Here is an 11,665-nt window from a genome sequence, read left to right as displayed (position 1 = left end):
AACCTCAGATTTCCACAGTATTACAAGGTTTCTTAGATAACTACAGGTGGTATAGCTATAAATACCCCCTTTATTTCTCACGTCCCTTTCTAGCCAGATTTAGGTCAGGAAAGAAGTCTGTGAGGTGTTTATTCATTCCTGGCAGTGAGCTGGGTGATTTCTCTGCTCTGTTAACGTTGCAGGTCTCATGATACATATTTCAGTACCAAATGGCCCAGGCCAGAGCTCTTGGCACTGCCACACTCTGCCCCTCCAGCCACAGGATGCTGGTGAAGTCACGAGGAGCACAGTGGGATTTCTCCTGTGATCTCTTTTTCCTCCCCCAGTTTCACAGGTCAGTTTTGGAGGCACGTGAAATTGGGCCAATTTCTTAGTTTCTTTCTCTTAGTTTTCTCAGCGAAGCTCCCTCTTCACAACGAGCCAGAGATGGGCTGCTCCTCAACATTATTCTAGCAGTTATTTTAATAAGAAAGGTGGCAGCTGGAAATGTAAGAAGGATGGGAGCCAGGCACCTTAAGAAATTATAATTGCAGACTTGGAGCAGTGCTAAGAGTTAACAGAGAGATGTTTAATCCAATTCTCAGCTTCTATTTTAGGATCCTTTTAACTTTCAAAATCAAAAAAAAAAAAAAAAAAAGGAAGAGGGGAGGGGAAGAAAAAAATAATCTCCATCACAGTGCAGTTTCTCAAGCTTGTTCACAGCCCAAAGGTGAATTTTTGTTCAAGGAGTCTGAAGAAAATCCATTCAGCTGTTTCAGAGGTTTCAGAGCATGAAAGCAACATCTGGTTAAAAATCAAAAATAAAGAGAAATTCCCTTTGCTTATCAGAGTGAAAATGTGTTTTTGTTTCACACCTCTGATTTGGTGTAGCTTGAGCTGTCCCCAGGAGAAAAGTGGCCATTTTTGCATTGATTTGAAGGGGATGAAATCGTGTTGCAAGCCCCACAAAAAATCATAATCCAGCCAGACAGGAGGGCAGGTGATGCTCACACCTCCACTCCCATCCAGTCCAAAACAACATGGACCATGGCCCCTAAATTGCCAATTTAATTCACTGCACGAAGGTCTCCCACAGCCTGCTGCCTCCTTTGGGTTATTTTTTTTTTTTTTTTTGGGTCGTGGTGTGATTTTTGGAGCGTGGTTTGCTGTGCTCTGCGCTGCGCTATAGATGGCACTGCAGGATGGAAATTGCAGCCTCTTTGCTCTGGAATAACAACCCTGGGCTGTGCTGGCTCCTGCAGCTTGTCCCGGCGGAGGAAACCAGCTCAGACCGCTAATTTCTGCAGCTCTGCTTGCTAATTTCACCCCGTTTTTCACCTGGTTATTAATAACAACACAAACATGACCCCCAGAATAGAGAGCAAGCGTGACAAGGAAGCTCTCTGGAAATTAAAAAGCCACACGAATGCTCAAAATCCACTGGCAAATTTAGCCATCCTGTTGCAACACAGGAATATTTTGCATTTCAAAGGAGACAAGCAGTTGATTTCTCTGTACATCACATCTGTGATAAAACTCTGCCTGTACTGAAGTTCTGCTGCTGTAAATGAAAGCACGAACTCTCTCATCATCCCATCAGTATTTATAAGGACTCTAAAATCTACCCAAATCTAACCATGTGCAACAAATATTTCTGCTCTCTTTGTAGAGTTCCCTGGAGTTCTGGGACTAAAAGTAAAAAAAGAAGCAAAATCCCACTCAGGTCTGCAGTAAGAGACGTAATGCTGGCAGGAATAGGGACGCTACGGAAGAGATCAGGGTGGGAAGTGAAGAATATCATAAGCAATTACAGCAAAATGCTTTTGGAAAATCCCTCCAGGTACCCAGGTGCATCTGCCGATGCTTAAACACCTTCAGAAATCTGGCCACCAGCCTGGTGCTCCAGATGTTAAAAAAACCTCCAGCAATCAGAGAAAAGTAAAAGGTGTAAGAAAGACAAATTCCTTTTGCCATTGGCAAAATGAAAGGAAAACACAACTATTTTAAGGATTTGTGTGGAGGAAACTGCAGACAATAGGTACCAGAAGCTGTTCTTTTCTTTCTTTGGAAAATGATGCTGGAGGAGATTAGGCACCTGCAGAACTTTGTTGTTTCATTCCAATGAAATATCCAAGAGCTCCCATCCAGCAGTGCCATCCCAGGACTGCGTGGATGAACCCCTGTAACTCTCTCTGACAAGGAGCTGTGCAGCACTTCTCTCTTACAGGAGTTTAATGTGGTCTTACACATCAAGAGGATTCAAATGACAAGAATGAAGGTTTGAGATTCTGATGAAATGATGTCCTGGCACATCCATCAGGCTGCTCTGCTGTCAACAGAACACCCAGCTCTGGAAGATGAGTGTGTTTTATTTTCACAGTGCTGGGGGAAAAAAAAGCAGGGAAAGAAGAAAAGCAGCTGTCCTCGAGTCTAATACTACACAAGTGTAACTCTGAGATGAGACACAGCCAGATACATGAGAGGAGGGCACAAGTGCACCCAGCTCTGTCTGAAGGCACGGGAGTGGGGTGAAGCCTGCACTGTGTGCAAGCAGACCTGGGACTCTGCAGAGCACAGCAGGAGAGACAAGACGAAAGACTGAAGGAAGATTCATTCCTTGCCAGCAGCATATGCAGACTTTGTGTGCCAATCCCTCAGCATTCATCTCGGAGAAGCAGATGTGGACACGAGTGAGAGGGAGCAAAGTGTAAATCTGAGCCTGCATGGAAGGAAGGACCACGGTGAAGATATTTGCTAAGCACAGGGCTGGGGGGATGCAGGGATGCAGATGCTGATGTTGCCCAGGCAACACTCACTTTTGCAAGGCGCCCCTTTGTCTCTCCTGATTTTTAAGTGTGGTTCTCACTCTAAAATGCAGATTCTCCAAGCTGTTAATAAGACTTATTATCTCCTAATGCTCTTCCCCTGTTTCTTTTCAGAGGCTGTTCCCAGCAGCACTGCTTGTGACTGAGTAACACAGGAAATTAGGAGCAGCTCCACAGCTGTGGCTGCACAGGGTGGGAGAGGAGATCTCTGGAGAGAGGCAGAAGCAAGAACTGGTGCTGGGGTGGTGGGTGCAAGATACCCTGAGCTGCATTTCCCACCCCACTGAGCAAACAGTGGCTGTGGAGCTGGCAGGATTTAGGGGAAGGATGAGCCTTTACCAAAAGCCTTGAGTTTCTCCATGAAGTCTTTCTTCCAACTTTCAGAGCCCCGATAAAGTTGCACACGGTATTGCTGCTATTCCTCTGTGCTGACTGCAATGCCCAGAGCACAAGATTTAATGCTGCACTGTCCCCAGCCTACATCTGTGTGCAGTGGCCAGCGTTTGCTCCCTCCAGAGTGCTTCCAAAACTCAGGGCTGACATCTCCCAGGAATCACTGGGGACGATCAGTGTTTTCCCCAGGATGTTGTACCCTGGTTTGCACTAATTATGAGATGCTGGTCCCATTATTGTGGAGCAAAATTGGCAAGTGCTGGAAAGAGCACAACAAAAACTGGTGGAGTGGTAAGCTTGAAGTGAGGTGGAAATAGTATCTGCTCTGTATGGGAGGCCTGGATTTGCTAATTGGACATGGCTAAGGTCAGTAAGGTAGAGTGAGGAGAGCAAGACATCATGAGGGGGATGAAACTACCCTTCCTGATGAAGGGGCAGGCAGGAGATTCATGGGATAAATTGTGTCTCCCAACCAGAAAACAAGACTCACACAGTGAGAGAGAAATCACAGCAAGCAAGAAACCTCATCCCAAAGTGTGGAGGTGGCACAGGAAGAAGTGGGGCAGCTGGAGAGATGCATTTGGAGTGGGGATGGATGAAAGCAGGAGCTTTGCTGCCTTGTGAAAAGCCCCCAGATTTCTTCTTCAGCCCAGCCTGGGTGGCTGCTGTGACCCCACAAGTGCAACGTGACCTGCCCTGTGTGGGGGACAGAGCTGGCAGCAGCCAACTTGTTTTCATTGTTACGTAGCATTTGGTCGCCCTATTTTGCTGCTTTCTCTTTGATGCAATGAGCCTGTGGGGAATAAAGCTCAGTGGGAGATTGCTTACGTGGTTTCTAACCCATTAGTTTCTTTTGTTGGCTGTTGTCTCAATAAAAAATAAGAAGAAGAAGAAGAAGAAAATCAAGGAAAAGTAGTTCAAGGTGTGAAAAATTCACGTGGCAGAAAAATATATAAAAAGTTATTGGCTCTGTCCCCCTTGGCTCCAACCTCAATCTTATCACCAAGCTGTGCATCTTTCCTTCTATTATGACACATATTGAGAGGGAAATTCTAGCAAGTTCTGTACAAAAAGCCAGCCTGCTCCTCTCCCCTCCACCATGAGAAACTGTCCTGGCTTGGGCTCACATCGTTGGCATCTGATTTCAGCCTAGCAGGGTGTTTCACCACCAATAAACATCTTGTTTTCATGTGAAGAGCCGCTTCAGCTACATTCTTTCCCATCTTTTGTGAGCATCAAAGGCTCCGTGTAAAACTTTTTATTGATCACATAAATAGCAGCTCTGCTTCCCTACAGGCCCCATCTCCACAAAGTGTTTTGATATCTGGAGAATGAAAGGCTCAATAGAAAACGGATTCCCTTGGTTTTCTGGGACTCTGAACACAGGGCTGCTGGTTTCTGCTCTCCTGGTCTGGGGAGGAGGGTGAGGGAGCAGGGAGGGAAAGGTTTGGCTTGTTCTGGCTGTGTTTGAGGCAGTTTATACACGGAAACACTTTGTCTGCAACAAAGGCAGGAGTAAAGCCACTGTGCAAAGAGCTGGGAGTGATCATTAAAGATTTAATTGGTCTGAAAGCTTCCTGAAATAGCAAGGAGAGACTTAAACCACACAACTTGGAGCAGGAAGCCTCCCAAGCTGGACAGCATGGGTGGCTTTGCTGCTCAGGGATGCTGGTACGGTGTAGGGGGAAGTCCCTGCTGCCATGCTGAGGAATTCCCCAGGGATGGGATACCTTGGCCCTACCAGGACATCCCAGGGCAGTGAGGAGCAGCTCCTTCACATCCCCAAGAAGCTGTCTCGTGTCTCAGAAGCACAGACTGAGACCTCTCCCTGCATTCCTTCCAGGCACTGCTGAGATACGGCAAAGGACTGCCCCAAAATGCAGAACCCAGACGGGATCCTTCCCATCCATGTCAGACCCATTGCACAGTCACCTTTTGGGCAAATGAAATACAAAACCTCTTCAGCTGCAGCCATGCACAGCTCACACAGGGGAAGAAGATTAATGGGAGCTACCAGAGAGCCTCATCAGTCCTTGTTCAGGAATCAGAAATCCCAATCGAAGGCTGCCGTGACTCACGGCCTGTGCTGGCACAAACTCCACCTCGTTTGGATGACAAAGGGCAGATCCTGTTCGGAGCCGGCTCAGAAAACCTTTGTGGCTGTGTGTTTATCACTCCAGGCTGAAAGGGCACTGGGGCTCTGCTGACCTTGCTGTTGCAGGTGGCAGAGGGTGACAGCCCCACAGGCAGCAGGGATCAAGACCTCGGTGGCTGGAGGAGCCCAGCCCAGCCCAGCAGCCTGGGCTGAGCCACCAGCAGATCCCTTGGCAGGTATAAAGGCTCTGCTCCTCTCAGGTGCTGCATTCTCAATTAATTTGATTAGGAATTACTTGAGATCCACAAGCCTTGGGGGAAGAGAGGGTTTGAGGTGTCTGTGCTCAGCTCTTGGGGCCAAAGAACAGATTTGTCTCTAACTCCTGAGGTGCTACCAGGTCCTCTGTGGTGAACCTCGGTTAAACTCTCCTTATCCAGGAGAGGAAGATACTGAAGTATTTGCAGGCTGGAATTGGGTGGCCAAGCCAAACTCTAACACCCATTTCACCTCAAGTACCTAATCCTGAGTACTCAGAAAATCACTTTTCAAAGCCTCACCTACAAGAGGGGACAATGGTGAGTTATGGGGTTTTTGGTTTGCTTTGCAATTAGGAATATTTTGGATTTTCTAGTTTTTCTTACAGGGAAAATCCACTTGCAAACCCAAAGGTGAAGCTTGTTCCCACACCAATATTTCCCCTCCTCTGCTTCTCAGACAACTTTATTTGTAGGATGGTGATAATGAGAATTCTACTGCTATTGATTTTTTTTAAAAGCATATATAACTTTGAAACACTGTAGATATTGCATGGACTTTGGAACAAGATAAGAAGAGGTAATCACATTCACAGTATCTCTAGCCCTTTAATTAGTCTGGACAGCAAACTCTAGCTGTATTCCTAGAGCAGACTGACTACCTCTCCTGAATATTCTCATTTTCTATGCAAATATGGAGATACTGGAGGTAATTCAGCACCCCGCAGGGACCTAACTTCTGACACTGTGTTTTTATAAGAGAAAATTGTCGTGGCCCTGCTTGTTTGAGACTGACTGCTGCACAGCTCTGTGGAATGGGCTGGAAAACAGAGAAATACAGGCTTGACTTCTGCTAAAATAGTGAACAGTATCCCTTTCTCAGAACAACCTTAAGATGGAGCAAAACTGTCAAGCTGTAACAATGTACTGCAGAGGAAAAATAATAGAGAACAGAAGATGAGAGGGTTATAGCCCAGCTTCCCAGAAACCTGATTGTGAAAGGATTGTCCCTGTGCGTTTGTTCTGGGGTTCACAAAAGACTCTGGGACCCAATTCCCCCCCATCATCTCCTGGGAATGGCTCATGGAGGGTGAGGTGCTGGAGCCAGGGCAGTGCCCTGAGCTCTGGTCTGCAGAGCCTGCTGCTGCCTCGCTCCTCACCCTTCCCTCCGGTGAAATCAATGGATTAAATGAGCACAAATGAGACTGGAGCTGGCTCCTTGTGCTGGGGTGAGGCAGTGAGGAAGCTGGCCCCGATACATCCATCTGAAGCCTTGTATTGAATCGCAGCTGACAGCTCCAATAATGATAATAGATGTGGCCAGAGCTGCCTCCTATTTGGAGGAGGCCAGGTTCCTCCTCGCTGCTCTCAGGCAGGCTCAGCACGCTGCCAGCTCTCATCTCCCAGGCATTCTGAGGGGTCCAAAGGCAAACCCTTCCCCTCACACTGCCAAAGCCCAAAAGGATGACAGACTAAGGCCTGGCTACCCCACACAGTCAATCCAAGTCCTCACTGGGGTCTCTGCAGGAATCCCTCCGGGCTCAGAGCCTCACTATCACCCCAGGATTCATCTTTAGTTTAATCTAAAATTTCCCTGGCTTGGCCTAATGTGAGAAATGGCACCAGTGGGATGCCATAAACACATCCCACAAAGCTCTTCTCCAAGCAGAGGCTGCTGCTGCAGATCCAGCCAGCTCCCAGCCCACGGAGCCAAGGACAAGCGCCAAGGATGCCGAGTGGATCTGGGGACACGGTGTGGACATGGCTATTTCAGAACCTGCAAAGCCAGCCTAAGCTAACCCAAAGCTCAGTGACACAAAGTCAAGCCACATCAACATGAAAGGCCTCAAGAAATAAATAAAAAAAAAAATCATGCAAAAAACTTCAAGCATCTGGACTTCATTATGGCATTATCCATGCACACATGCTGAAAATCCCTTCGGACGCTTCGCCCCTGCAGCCAGCCATGCTGAGTTAGCTGTGCCCGAGCCCTGCAGTGGGGTTTAGCAAAGCTCAGGTTTTATCCCATATCCCAACCCCTGCTGAGCTGGGGTTGTGTCACTAAACAAGCCGGGTCAGGTAGAGATAGAGTAGCTCAGGGGTGTTTGTAAAATAAAGGGAGATGAACCCTAAAGCAGAGGGCATGCCATGTGTTTGGGGAGCTAAGTCAGCAGGGAATAAATTGGGCTGCCTGCAGTAAGTGATGCTTCAGGGAGGAATAAAGCAGGGAAGCAGCTGGGACAGGTGCCTGTCCCTGCACGGGGTCCCCAGCATGTCCTGCTTCCCTGTGTTTATGCTGTGACAGGGAGCTCACCAGAGCAGCCTCAGGTTTTATGGTGTGTACACATTATTAGTGCTTCACGAGTAAATAATGTCATATTTCATTGTTTATTGCTGAAAATGCACAGGAAAAGGCTAAAGCCTGAAAAGCACGGGAAAATAATTTATGTGGGAGGAATGAATTTCCCATCATGTCAAAGCTCTGCCAGAATTTATCACGGTGCCCTTCAGTTTGGGTCTCTGTCCAACATTTTAAAGGTCTGCCTTTGTTATACACAGAGGCACGGGGAAGCTGAAGGTTATTGGGAAGAGTGGGAATTGCTGCTGGCTTTGGAGCAGCAGAGAGGAAAGCATAATGTGAAGGCTCCAAAAAGCCTTCCCCTACTTAAGATGGAAAATAAGGAGCAGTGACCACCAAGAACCATCCTGGTGAAGGGATGAAAGGCAGGAGGTTCAGCAGTGGCTCTTCTTGAAATGCATAAATCGGGATGGAGATGGACAAGGGCCACTGGCCACACTGCTGGTAGTGATCCATATCTTAATAAATATCTGATTCCCACTCTCCACTCAGGCACTCAGCACTGGTAACTCAGGTCACAGATGTAAGGATTTCTTGGCTGCATCAGGATTGCAGGATGAGGCCGTGAAACTTCAGAGAAAGGTTTTGAAGCTGCTTTTCCCTTCCTGCTTTTTCCTTGAGAACCTGCCATGCTGCTGGGCAGGAGCATCAGCCTAAGGGAATAACTCTGTTTTAAAACTACTATTTCTGTCCCTGCCATTTATAAGTGTCTTGTCAGATTTGCACCTGAATCCATCTCCGAGGTGTCGGTACCAACCAGCGTGGAACCACAGCCGGAGCGCTCTGGTGAGCACACGGCAAACTATTCTCCAAAATAAACTTCTCCCTCAATCAAAAGAAGAGCTGGGACAGCCTGCTATGGAAATAAACACCCAAAAAATTTGGGGCTTTGGGGCTTTGGGGCTGGAGATGCCCCCACCAGCCAAGCCAGGCATTTCTGTGTACAGGCAAGGTGCCTCCTGCCAGGGATGCAGAGCTGGTGCAGACAAGTTAGAGGCCAGAGGGACACAGAATGGCATAAAAGCACAGAAGCACCAAATGAAAGTCTCCTGCTCCAGAGAAACCAGATGTCCAGTTTCTTGGGACTGGTGGACATTTTTCTGGTGGGACTCATCCTCTCCCACGCTTCTATTAGGGATTTCCAGGCTCAGCCAGGTGAGCATCACCACACCATTTAGTGACTGGTTAAACATTCAACCAGGCAAACTGCAAGTCAGGCTGAGAGAAAGGTTTTTACATCCAGACCTGCCATCAGAACTGTGACATCCCAAAGGACTTATTTGTGTGAGCCTCTGAATTCAGATAAGCCAGTTCCAAGAACCCTTTGACCCAGGTCCATGCTACTGAGTACTTTAAACTCCTTTGACCCCTCAGAATAATTTCCAATCTGAAATAACTATGATGCAACTTTTTTCTTTCTATTTTTTTTAAACAGACTATCTTAACACAAATACAAAAGGACTAATCACAGAGTGATTCAAACAACAAGCCTGTATTTTGCTTGCATAAGATGATTTTAGGGATTGGTTTTTAAAATAACAAAAAAAAACCAAAACCCAAACAAACAAAAGAACACCCAAAATACCCAACCCGACTAGGCTGAAACCTTCAACCCTGAGAAACTTCTGTTTAGAAAACTAAAGAGAAGCAGAACACATCAGGATGTACTGACATGTGATATGAAAATAATGTCAAGATAATCCTTTTCAGACTTTGCAGGTTGCTGGAAGCAGATCAGGTAGCTGATGGAGGGAGTGGCAATTTGGAAACACACCTATTTAGGTGAAAAGCATTAACTGCCAATCACCTCTGTTATCACAGAGCCCTTTCAGGAACCTCCAGCTGTGACATCCCTGACATGGAGCACTTTGGAACATCCTTGTCAGGAGAGCTGCCACATCTCTCCCAGCCTCGTGTCAAATGATGGAGGCAAGTGATCTGTGGTCTGAAAAACACACTGGGAAAGGATCCTGGTTTCATTTATGACAAATCCTGGAGTCTCACGGTCCTTACTAACTGTGTAACTCCAACCACGATGGAGCTGAAGCTAATGAGCTAATGGGAGCAGGTCACCCTGTGGGAGGCTGCAGCGGTGGCAGGGACAGCGACTGGAGACATGACGTTATTCCTGCCTCGGACACAATCCCAGGCACTGCTTTGCATAACAAAGTCCTTCACACACCCGATGATTTGTCACCCTCTCAAAGATCCATAGCTCTGAATGAGTCAAGTGCCCTGACTTCACCAGGCTGTGACATCCCAGTGCAGAACTGACCTCCCAAAGCTGAACCCTGACATCCCAAAGCTGAATCCTGGCATCCCAAAGCTGAACCCTGACATCCCAAAGCTGAATCCTGACATCCCAAAGCTGAACCCTGACATCCCAAAGCTGAATCCTGGCATCCCAAAGCTGAATCCTGACATCCCAGTGCAGAACTGACCTCCCAAAGCTGAACCCTGACATCCCAAAGCTGAATCCTGACATCCCAGTGCAGAACTGACCTCCCAAAGCTGAACCCTGACATCCCAAAGCTGAATCCTGACATCCCAGTGCAGAACTGACTTCCCAAAGCTGAGCCCTGACCTCCCAAAGCTGAATCCTGACATCCCAAAGCTGAATCCTGGCATCCCAAAGCTGAATCCTGACATCCCAGTGCAGAACTGACCTCCCAAAGTTGAATCCTGGCATCCCAAAGCTGAATCCTGGCATCCCAGTGCAGAACTGACCTCCCAAAGTTGAATCCTGACATCCCAAAGCTGAATCCTGACACCCCAAAGCTGAATCCTGGCATCCCAAAGCTGAATCCTGACATCCCAAAGCTGAATCCTGACATCCCAAAGCTGAATCCTGACACCCCAAAGCTGAATCCTGACATCCCAAAGCTGAATCCTGACATCCCAAAGCTGAATCCTGGCATCCCAAAGCAGGACTCTGCTGGGCAATGACTTGTGCAGATGCTTCTTGAGATGACTTTGCCAAAATGATGGCACAACAAAGCACCACTCGTGCAGTTTCCCCATCAAATCATCCTCCCAAAAATATCCAGGAAAGAACACGATCTCCCCCTTGTTCTGGAAATACACCTCACCAACATTTGCATTTGTCCCTCACCTGTATTTGCCTTTGTCGGGGATTTTTGCTGCTGTTCCCTTGTGGGATATAACCTTGTCTTTCATTGCATTGTAGGTAATGTAAAGTCATGGGTGGAGCTGGCAGGGTGTTTTGTTCTTTCTTAACTCATTCTAAAAACCTCGAACAGGCTTTCATATTGGATTGGGCAAAAGAATGCAGTGCTCAGAGTTAATTAGCCATCCAGATTTCATACAGCTTTTGTAGCTGTCATTTCTTGGAATGAAAAGAAATATAATGATATATTGCAAAGATTATGAAGGAAGATTGGGATATATCAGGGATATTACTTTAACTGAAAAAAACATCAGGAAAATGTCCTAGTTTCTGTGTAATTCCAAAGCTCAGTATATGGAACAAAACATCCAGGGGAATTAATTACGTTTTTGTTGAGGTTTTTTTGTGAGCTTTTTAAATCCCAAGGAAATCTATGTGCAGGAGGGTATCAGTCATCTATACACAGAACTACATAAAGTATCATTAGAGAACCCTCCAAATACATTGATTTTTTTTTTTTTTCCAGCAGTAGTGTATCAATATTTTCACCACAGCAAAAAAAAAAAATAAAATGTAACCTTCATTATGAAGTATTTTTCTGTGGGTAACTAAACCACTGCATATCAGGGAAAA

Source organism: Poecile atricapillus, chromosome 14 (genome assembly GCF_030490865.1).
Source record: "Poecile atricapillus isolate bPoeAtr1 chromosome 14, bPoeAtr1.hap1, whole genome shotgun sequence".
In the NCBI taxonomy this organism is placed as follows: Eukaryota; Metazoa; Chordata; class Aves; order Passeriformes; family Paridae; genus Poecile; species Poecile atricapillus.
This window is presented reverse-complemented; position numbering follows the sequence as displayed.